The 10000-nt window shown below is 43.2% G+C and overlaps 1 pseudogene; it reads left to right on the forward strand.

Moving 5' to 3' along the window:
- The first annotated feature begins 9341 nt into the window (after positions 1–9341).
- The window catches only part of LOC123481279, a 44987-nt pseudogene continuing 44328 nt past the window's right edge, over positions 9342–10000 (forward strand).

A 10000-nucleotide genomic window follows, 5' to 3' on the forward strand; every position in this document is an offset into this window, starting at 1 on the left:
ATTTTATATAGCCCTTCTTACATCAGCTAATATCTCGAAGTGCTGTACAGAAACCCAGCCTAAAACCCCAAACAGCTAGTAATGCAGGTGTAGAAGCACGGTGGCTAGGAAAAAACTCCCTAGAAAGGCCAAAACCTAGGAAGAAACCTAGAGAGGAACCAGGCTATGAGGGTGGCCAGTCCTCTTCTGGCTGTGCCGGGTGGAGATTATAACAGAACCATGCCAAGATGTTCAAAAATGTTCATAAGTGACAAGCATGGTCAAATAATAATCAGGAATAAATCTCAGTTGGCTTTTCATAGCCGATCATTAAGAGTTGAAAATAGCAGGTCTGGGACAGGTAGGGGTTCCATAACCGCAGGCAGAACAGTTGAAACTGGAATAGCAGCAAGGCCAGGCGGACTGGGGACAGCAAGGAGTCACCACGGCCGGTAGTCCCGACGTATGGTCCTAGGGCTCAGGTCTCTCAGTTGGCTTTTCATAGCCGATCATTAAAGAGTTGAAAACAGCAGGTCTGGGACAGGTAGGGGTTTCGTAGCCGCAGGCAGAACAGTTGAAACTGGAATAGCAGCAAGGCCAGGCGGACTGGGGACAGCAAGGTGTCAGCATGCCCGGTAGTCCTGACGTATGGTCCTAGGGCTCAGGTTCTCAGAGAGAGAAGAGAGAACGAGAGAATTAGAGAGAGCATACTTAAATTCACACAGGACACTGGATAAGACAGGAGAAGTACTCCAGGTATAACCAACTAACACCAGCCCCCCGACACATAAACTACTGCAGCATAAATACTGGAGGCTGAGACAGGAGCGGTCCGGAGACACTGTGGCCCCATCCGAAGAAACCCCGGACAGGGCCAAACAGGAAGGATATAACCCCACCCACTCTGCGCCAAAGCACAGCCCCCGCACCACTAGAGGGATATCCCCAACCACCAACTTACAATCCTGAGACAAGGCCGAGTATAGCCCACAGAGGTCTCCACCACAGCACAAACCAAGGGGGGGCGCCAACCCAGACAGGAAGATCACGTCAGTAACTCAACCCACTCAAGTGACGCACCCCTCCTAGGGACGGCATGAAAGAGCACCAGCAAGCCAGTGACTCAGCCCCTGCAACAGGGTTAGAGGCAGAGAACCCCAGTGGAGAGGGGGAACCGGCCCGGCAGAGACAGCAAGGGCTGTTCGTTGCTCCAGAGCCTTTCCGTTCACCTTCACACTCCTGGGCCAGACTACACTCAATCATATGACCTACTGAAGAGATAAGTCTTCAGTAAAGACTTAAAGGTTGAGACCGAGTCTGCGTCTCTCACATGGGTAGGCAGACTGTTCCATAAAAATGGAGATCTATAGGAGAAAGCCCTGCCTCCCGCTGTTTGCTTAGAAATTCTAGGGACAATTAGGAGGCCTGCGTCTTGTGACCGTAGCGTACGTATTGGTATGTACGGCAGGACCAACTCGGAAAGATAGGTAGGAGCAAGCCCATGTAACGCTTTATAGGTTAACAGTAAAACCTTGAAATCAGCCCTTGCCTTAACAGGAAGCCAGTGTAGGGAAGCTAGCACTGGAGTAATATGATCAAATTTCTTGGTTCTAGTCAGGATTCTAGCAGCCGTATTTAGCACTAACTGAAGTTTATTTAGTGCTTTATCCGGGTAGCCGGAAAATAGAGCATTGCAGTAGTCTAACCTAGAAGTAACAAATGCATGGATTAATTTTTCTGCATCATTTTTGGACAGAAAATTTCTGATTTTTGCAATGTTACGTAGATGGAAAAAAGCTGTCCTTGAAACAGTCTTGATATGTTCGTCAAAAGAGAGATCAGGGTCAAAGTGCGTAACGCCGAGGTCCTTCACAGTTTTATTTGAGACGACTTTACAACCATCAAGATGAATTGTCAGATTTAACAGAAGATCTCTTTGTTTCTTGGGACCTAGAACAAGCATCTCTGTTTTGTCCGAGTTTAAAAGTAAAAAGTTTTCAGCCATCCACTTCCTTATGTCTGAAACACAGGCTTCTAGCGAGGGCAATTTTGGGGCTTCACCATGTTTCATTGAAATGTGCAGCGTGTGTGTCATCCGCATAGCAGTGAAAGTTAACATTATGTTTTCGAATAACATCCCCAAGAGGTAAAATATATAGTGAAAACAATAGTGGTCCTAAAACGGAACCTTGAGGAACACCGAAATGTACAGTTGATTTGTCGGAGGACAGACCATTCACAGAGACAAACTGATATCTTTCCGACAGGTAGGATCTAAACCAGGCCAGAACTTGTCCGTGTGACCAATTTGGGTTTCCAGTCTCTCCAAAAGAATGTGGTGATCGATGGTGTCAAAGGCAGCACTAAGGTCTAGTAGCACGAGGACAGATGCAGAGCCTCGGTCTGACGCCATTAAAAGGTCATTTACCACCTTAACAAGTGCAGTCTCAGTGCTATGATGGGGTCTAAAACCAGACTGAAGCATTTCGTATACATTGTTTGTCTTCAGAAAGGCAGTGAGTTGCTGCGCAACAGCTTTTTCTAAAATTTTTGAGAGGAATGGAAGATTCGATATAGGCCGATAGTTTTTTATATTTTCCGGGTCAAGGTTTGGCTTTTTCAAGAGAGGCTTTATCACTGCCACTTTTAGTGAGTTTGGTACACATCCGGTGGATAGAGAGCTGTTTATTATGTTCAACATAGGAGGGCCAAGCACAGGAAGCAGCTCCTTCAGCAGTTTAGTAGGAATAGGATCCAGTATGCAGCTTGAAGGTTTAGAGGCCATGATTATTTTCATCATTGTGTCAAGAGATATAGTACTAAAACACTTAAGTGTCTCTCCCGATCCCAGGCCCTCGCAGATCTGCGCAGATCCAGGACAGCTAAGCCCTGGAGGAATACGCAGATTCAAAGAGGAGTCCGTAATTTGCTTTCTAATGGTCATGATCTTTTCCTCAAAGAAGTTCATGAATTTATCACTGCTGAAGTGAAAGCCATCCTCTCTTGGGGAATGCTGCTTTTTAGTTAGCTTTGCAACAGTATCAAAAAGAAATTTTGGATTGTTCTTATTTTCCTCAATTAAGTTGGAAAAGTAGGATGATCGAGCAGCAGTGAGGGCTCTTCGGTACTGCACGGTACTGTCTTTCCAAGCTAGTCGGAAGACTTCCAGTTTGGTGTGGCGCCATTTCCGTTCCAATTTCCTGGAAGCTTGCTTCAAAGCTCGGGTATTTTCTGTATACCAGGGAGCTAGTTTCTTATGACAAATGTTTTTCGTTTTTAGGGGTGCAACTGCATCTAGGGTATTGCGCAAGGTTAAATTGAGTTCCTCAGTTAAGTGGTTAACTGATTTTTGTCCTCTGACGTCCTTGGGTAGGCAGAAGGAGTCTGGAAGGGCATCAATGAATTTTTGTGTTGTTTGAGAATTTATAGCACGACTTTTGATGCTCCTTGGTTGGGGTCTGAGCAGATTATTTGTTGCGATTGCAAATGTAATAAAATGGTGGTCCGATAGTCCAGGATTTTGTGGAAAAACATTAAGATCTACAACATTTATTCCATGGGACAAAACTAGGTCCAGAGTATGACTGTGGCAGTGAGTAGGTCCAGAGACATGTTGGACAAAACCCACTGAGTCGATAATGGCTCCGAAAGACTTTTGGAGTGGGTCTGTGGACTTCTCCATGTGAATATTAAAATCACCAAAAATTAGAATATGATCTGCTATGACTACAAGGTCTGATAGGAATTCAGGAAACTCAGAGAGGAACGCTGTATATGGCCCAGGAGGCCTGTAAACAGTAGCTATAAAAAGTGATTGAGTAGGCTGCATAGATTTCATGACTAGAAGCTCAAAAGATGAAAACGCCATTTTTTTTTTGTAAATTGAAATTTGCTATCGTAAATGTTAGCAACACCTCCGCTTTTGCGGGATGCCGGGGAATATGGTCACTAGTGTAACCAGGAGGTGAGGCCTCATTTAACACAGCAAATTCATCAGGCTTAAGCCATGTTTCAGTCAGGCCAATCACATCAAGATTATGATCAGTGATTAGTTCATTGACTATGACTGCCTTTGAAGTGAGGGATCTAACATTAAGTAACCCTATTTTGAGATGTGAGGTATCACGATCTCTTTCAATAATGGCAGGAATGGAGGAGGTCTTTATCCTAATAAGATTGCTAGGGTGAACACCGCCATGTTTAGTTTTGCCCAACCTAGGTCGAGGCACAGACACAGTCTCAATGGGTATGGCTGAGCTGACTACACTGACTGTGCTATTGGCAGACTCCACTAAGCTGGCAGGTTGGCTAACAGCCTGCTGCCTGGCCTGCACCCTATTTCACTGTGGGGCTAGAGGAGTTAGAGCCCTATCTATGTTGGTAGATAAGAGGAGAGCACCCCTCCAGCTAGGATGGAGTCCGTCACTCCTCAGCAGGTCAGGCTTGGTCCTGTTTGTGGGTGAGTCCCAGAAAGAGGGCCAATTATCCACAAATGTTATCTTTTGGGAGGGGCAGTAATGTTGAAGGGTTCTGGCAAGTATTACTTAGCCAGCTAGGATGAAGTAAGAAGCTAACGTTAAATGGAGAAAATAATATGCTACTAAGTTCTCATAGGTTACTGAGACAGACAGTGATGTGGCACTCAGCAGTGATCAGTGGTGTGGCTGAGGCAGGCTGCAAAGCAGAGGAAGCAAGCAGAGAGGTTAGTACAGTGGTTAACAAACTTGGGGTCGGGGCCCCTTGTGGGGTCCCCTAAGGAAATCTGTACTAATCATATATGATCATCTCCACATGGCCTATCTTCCTTATGCAATCAAAATGCAAACAATCCAGTAAAAAAAATGTCATAGGTTTTCGTTTCGTCGCTGATGCTACGTGTCAGTGTGAATCATTTCTCATATTTCCCTCTTTCAGGGGTATAACATTACAATTGTATAACTAATAGGCTATGTGTTTGTAGATCGACTGAGGTGAATGAACCTTCAGCAGCCAAGGTGGTAATGTCTGGGGTCATTTTCGCTTGTTTTTGCTGTTCTCCAAATAGCATTTAAAAGTTTTTTTATTGTAGAGAAATGCAGTAAATGAGCTTCAACTTTCAGAAACAGCCCCCCTTCCTTCCAGACCTCACTAAAACTCAAACCTTGGTTACGGCCCTGACCATAGTAGCTGTGTGGAGAATGGGGATTTTGTATGGTCTCACCTGATGGTGAACTGAGAAACACTGTTTGTAACCCGGCACAAGAGAATAGGGATTTTGTATGATGTCTCCGTCATACCTGATGTATCCTACACTCTTAGAAAAAAGGCTTCCGAAAATCCATTTTAAGTTCTAGCACCTTTTTTCTAAGAGTGTACTGATTATAATGAGGGGTCAAGATGTGAGAGAACACTGTTTGTAGCCCACTAGCACGCTTATTAAAGACTACTGTGTTCCATAATGGAATGTCTTGACTTTTTCATCCTCCCTAAAACTGGACTGATTAAATTGTGATTAAGCTGATAGAAAGTTTCAAGTTCTCTGTTAGCAGATCCATGTTGTTTGTTTTTGCTCGTGTAATCTCAGAATACGATTGTAAGAATTGTTGGTACTATGCCTTTTGATGTCTGACAGGGTGTGATCTGATCATTCTACAGTAATTTGTGAATGACATTGTAGAATCATTTGTTTCCTATCTCAACTTGTTTTGAAGGATTTAACTATGAGTGAATTAACGTTTTGTGAGTAAATGGACTCAGGTTATTAAAATATAATACAGTTTTGTACAGGATTGTGCATTATGTAGGCTATTTGATTCTAAAGTCATTGGATGTAGCCCACACTATTCATTTTGTTCTTGCTATTTCAAAGTGTAGAAGGGTCGTTCCACAGAATTAGTCCTTTTTGTGTAGTGTAACTTGTTGAAAAAATACGTTTGATTTCACCTAATTTTAACATTCTGTCATGAAGAGCACATGTTCAACTTAATAAAAAATATGTTTTCCCATCTTAAAGCTTCAATATGTAACTTTTTGGGTGACCCCACCAAAACCACATAGAAAAGTGAGTTATAGATCTGTCATTCTCATTGAAAGCATGTCTAAGAAGCGGTAGATCTGTTCTATGTGCACTATTTATATGCTTCCCGTTCTTAGTTTAGCTTTTGCTTTACTTTCGGTTTTGTACACCAGCCTCAAACAGCTGAAAATACAATATTTGTATTGAAAATATATCTCACAGCAGTTTAGATTGTACAATGATTCTCTACACATCATTAAAAAACAATTTCTACCCTTATTTTACCAGGTAAGTTGACTGAGAACACATTTTCATTTACAGCAATGACCTGGGGAATAGTTACAGGGGAGAGGATGAGGGACAGATTGATATGAGGGACAGATTGGGAATTTAGCCAGGACACCAGGGTTAACACCCCTACTCTTACGATAAGTGCAATGGGATCTTAAGTGACCACAGAGAGTCAAGAAAGACACCCGTTTAACATCCCATCTGAAAGACAGCACCCTACATAGGGTAATGTCCCCAATCACTGCCCTGGGGCGTTGGGATATTGTTTTTAGACCAGAGGAAAGAGTGCCTCCAACACCACTTCCAGCAGGTTCTGGTCTCCCATCCAGGGACCGACCAGGACCAACACTGCTTATCTTCAGAGGCAAGCCAGCAGTGGGAAGCAGGGTGGTATGCTGTTGGCCAAACTGAAATTAAGCGAGCTATTAGATTTTTTTGCAACCAGGAAATGGTGGAGCGATTCCTGCATATTGCACCTTTAAGAGGTTATTGAATGAAAAAAATTACTATAGTTCTTCGGCTGTCCACATTTGAGAACCCTTTTTAGTTCCAGGTAGAACCCTTTTACTGCACACATTTTGTTTTATCATTTTAAAAGATATTGCATCTCTTCCTTTTTGGACAATTTAGGCTTTCTGATAATGTATCAATAATAACAAATAAAACATGTCATAAGAAAATACAAGTTGGGCACAAATTAGTATTTCACCGCCTCTCAAACCTGATTCTGGGGCCCATTCTTCCCATGCTGTCACTGTCCTCAAGCCCACTGTCCTCACTATCAGAGGGTATGCTTGATTAGGCTCCTTTCGCCCATAGAATGTCCCTGTTCATTGCCTGTGAAGGCTGTGAATGTCAGTGGATATGTTGGCATACCATTGACCAAGGCCATCATTTTACATCAAATTACATGTCATTAATTGAGCATTATATTGCCCTGAAAAGTAGTCTACTGAACAACATTGCCCTGAGGCAACAAAAAAGTAGCCTCTCCTAACAAAAACTATTAAAAAATATATATATACAGTACCAGTCAAAAGTTTGGACACACCTACTGTGCCTATGTATTATTGGATTCCGTTACAGTGTAATTGCCAGGGATGTTTGTTTCCCCTGTGCCTGTTTCGTTGATCGCTATTGGAGCGCATGTGTGTGTCAACGAAGGAATAAACTCTGTATTTGGTGATTACCCTCCTGCGCCTGACTCCTTTCACCACACTCACCACACAAGTCCATATTATGGCAAGAACAGCTCAAATAAGCAAAGAGAAACGACAGTACATCATTACTTTAAGACATGAAGGTCAGTCAATGTGGAAAATTTCAAGAATATTAAAAGTTTCTTCAAGTGCAGTCGCAAAAACCATCAAGCGCTATGATGAAACTGGCTCTCATGAGGACCGCCACAGGAAAGGAAGACCCAGAGTTACCTTTGCTGCAGAGGATAAGTTCATTAGAATAACTGCACATCAGATTGCAGCCCAAATAAATCCTTCACAGAGTTCAAGTAACAGACACATCTCAACATCAACTGTTCAGAGGAGACTGCGTGAATCAAGCCTTCATGGTCGAATTGCTGCAAAGAAACCACTACTAAAGGACACCAATAAGAAGAAGAGACTTGCTTGGGCCAAGAAACACGAGCAATGGACATTAGACCGGTGGAAATCTGTCATTTGGTCCAAATTTGAGATTTTTGGTTTCAACCGCTGTGTCTTTGTGAGACGCAGAGTAGGTGAACGGATGATCTCCGCATGTGTGGTTCCCACCGTGAAGCATGGAGGAGGAGGTGTTACGTTGTGGGGCCGCTTTGCTGGTGACACTGTCGGTGAGTTATTTAGAATTCAAGGCACACTTAACCAGCATGGCTACCACAGCATTCTGCAGCAATACGCCATCCCATCTGGTTTGCGCTTAGTGGGACTATCATTTGCTTTTCAACAGGACAATGACCCAAAACACACCTCCAGGCTGTGTAAATGCTATTTGACCAAGAAGGAGAATGATGGAGTGCTGCATCAGATGACCTGGCCTCCACAATCACCCGACCTCAACCCAATTGAGATGGTTTGGGATGAGTTGGACCGCAGAGGGAAGGAAAAGCAGCCAACAAGTGCTCAGCATATGTGGGAACTCCTTCAAGACTGTTGGAAAATAATTCCTCATGAAGCTGGTTAAGAGAATGCCAAGAGTGTGCAAAGCTGTCATCAAGGCAAAGGGTGGCTACTTTGAAGAATCTAAAATATATTTTGATTGTGACATCATACCAACTTCTGGACCTCATTAGATTGTCATCACATATTGTCATGTGTAGGAATTTAAACAAATATATAGGGGGTGTGAGGGGATAAAATGTTTTCTGTTGCCTGAAGGCAATGATGTGCAGTAGAGGTTTAAAAATCAGATTTATTGCATTTTCCATGTGGTCTATATTAAAGGCCATTTAGTTTAATATTACAGGCATTTAAAATGCAATATTGATGCAAAAGTTGTACTTATAACATCAAAGGGATCCCTCCTGTAGCTCAGTTGGTAGAGCATGGCGCTTGCAACGCCAGGGTTGTGGGTGGGCGGGGGGCCAGTATGAAAAATGTATGCACTCACTAACTGTAATTCGCTCTGGATAAGAGTGTCTGCTAAATTACTAAAATGTAAAATGTAAAGGGACGCAAAAGGATTCATTTCGTGGAATGACCCAGAAAATGACAGGACTTAACCTACTTTTTCTTGAATATTCTCCAGACTAACTCTATTATCTAATATTTTTAGACTAATACATTCTTTGCTTGGAGCCCCAGGTGATATAACTGGGTTTTCTGAAGGACCACATTCATTCTATCAAATTAATGATATCACATATCCTCCTATTGATTCAAATAATAGGTCACATAATTGCAGAAGAGGTGAAACCAGCCTGCTAAAAAGTGGTGGGCAATGTAGTAGTTTATGTCTCTGCAAATTGGGTTGCCACAATATGCAACCCGTGTCATTTTTTGCAGGGGCCTGTCATTATGGAAATGACGCGCTCGGGATCTTTGGCGAGCCCATAAATGATCCTCTCGCTAACCACCGTGTTCTCATTGTTGGGATCAAGGAAAGGACAAGACAGCCCATTTGCTGCGGTCTGTGTTGTGCGCTCTGCAGTGTGCGAGAACAGTAAATGCTGAACTGAGAAGCCGGATAGTACGATAGTGTGTTGGATAGTGGTCGCAGCTCCGGCTTGGGAAGAGACAATTTCGCAACATTGACATCACCTCTGATCTGCGCATTTAGGCTACAGTCGGCACAAGGTGGGGCAGTCAGAACAGAACAAGGGCTGGGTCATCCTCAAGGAAAAGGGAAGCGGAGGGACACAAATGTGAGCGACACAGCGATACAGGTGCAGTGAAATCAAACTGGCGGTGCTCTTAGGATGCAGAAGTCACCCGTGGAAGATGCAAACTTCCTCTCCAAATATTTCTTCTGGTAAGGAATTATATGTTTTCTTCATCTATGTCCCGGCTGATTTGACAAGTAAATAAACCATGGAATGATTTGCTAGACGTGGACACGTAAATAAACCATGGAATGATTTGCTAGACGTGGTTGCCAGATTTGGAGAACACATTGTTGAAAGGGGACCAGGTCAGGTCAAGGCAGGTCACAGGAATTTTACTTATTATTTTATAGTTGTTTCAATGGTCACTTTTAGGGCAACTATGCACCATGGACAGTTTCTGTGTCCTGTTTTGCTCC

This window comes from Coregonus clupeaformis, unplaced genomic scaffold (assembly GCF_020615455.1).
Source record: "Coregonus clupeaformis isolate EN_2021a unplaced genomic scaffold, ASM2061545v1 scaf2879, whole genome shotgun sequence".
Classification (NCBI taxonomy): domain Eukaryota; kingdom Metazoa; phylum Chordata; class Actinopteri; order Salmoniformes; family Salmonidae; genus Coregonus; species Coregonus clupeaformis.